Raw genomic sequence first — 1,206 nt, 5'->3', positions numbered from 1 at the left:
TGTTGTGCCATCGCTTTGTGTTGCCGCTGTTTTGTTTCTCCAATGTGGAAATTCCTCACTACACTAGACTGCATATACCATGTAGCTGAGGGTGGGGGTGAACCAGTGCCTGTCTAAGAGTGTTTGAAATGCATCTGAATATTGTGCTTGGAAAAAATCTTTCTGAGTTTTTCAGCTACTCCAGCTGTGTATGGAATGGCAAGACAATGTTAATTTGCTTGTTTTTCTTTTCTTATTTATTTGACTGAGTTTAGTGTTTTCTTGATTTCCAGGATATTGTAGCATAAGCCTGGTCACTGGCTTAGATCTGTGGGTAATACCTTTGTCAAAATCAAAGACAAAGAAGTGGAGGCTTTTACTGAACAACTCAACTCGGTGGACAACAACATCAAGTTCACCAGGGAAAATGCCGAACATAAGAAGTTACCTTTCTTGGACTGTTTGGTGTACACTGAAAAAGACTGAAGCCTCTGCACTGAAGTCTACATACCAATATCTGCTTTTTGATTCTCACCACCTACTGGAACACAAACTTGTTGGGATCTGGAGCTGGGCTGGTTTTTTGGGGTTTTTCCACCAGAGGGAGGGCAGAGGCTGAGTCTTCCTGGGGGCGTGACCAAGGTACTGGGACTCAGCACACCTGTGGCTCATCCCATCAGCTGTGGAGGAGTATATGAGTGGAGAGCTGCCGACACTTCAGCGCCAGAGCGTTAGCCAGTAATGGTACTTCAGGCCTAAGCTAGATTCCCTTGTGCTTTCTCTGTTGTGACAAACCTAGTGATTCTTTGTGTGTGCCTCCTCCCCAGCTACCCCTCTTCTTCGGATCTCCTGGTCGGCAGTCGTCCCCACACGCCTCCTCCACGGGGTCCGGAACCTACCTGTCCGCCCTCCACAGCAGCCTCTCCACCCGCACCATCTCCCCACCCGGCAAGAACCAGACTCCGGTGATCCGGTACCTTCCTCCCTTTGCTCTGAACACTACCCCTCAAGTAAGAACGGACTTTTCAGCCGCTGCTGACATTTCCGCCATAACCAGAACTCTACTAACCAGTCTTCCTGTGCTGCAGAAATCCAGACGCGCCAGCCACTTACACCTTGGACCTGTCAAAGTGAAAACCCGTACCTTCTCAATAAACTCACTAAACTTTTTCCCGGTTGTCTGTTTAACTCTGCATGTGGGTTCGAAAATTAGAAAACATCATGACA

The 1,206-nt window shown here is 47.8% G+C and overlaps 1 long non-coding RNA gene across 1 annotated transcript; it reads left to right on the top strand.

The window, feature by feature from the left end:
- Positions 1–545: 545 nt before the first annotated feature.
- On the top strand, positions 546–1,149 carry LOC108244769. Its single transcript, XR_001808943.3, has 3 exons — positions 546–723; positions 807–989; positions 1,068–1,149. It is a non-coding gene; the product is annotated as an uncharacterized LOC108244769 (long non-coding RNA).
- The last annotated feature ends 57 nt before the right edge of the window (positions 1,150–1,206 follow it).

Source organism: Kryptolebias marmoratus, linkage group LG14, assembly GCF_001649575.2.
Source record: "Kryptolebias marmoratus isolate JLee-2015 linkage group LG14, ASM164957v2, whole genome shotgun sequence".
Lineage (NCBI taxonomy): Eukaryota > Metazoa > Chordata > Actinopteri > Cyprinodontiformes > Rivulidae > Kryptolebias > Kryptolebias marmoratus.
Note: the sequence above shows the minus strand (reverse complement) of the source record. Positions and strands in the feature narration are given on the sequence as shown.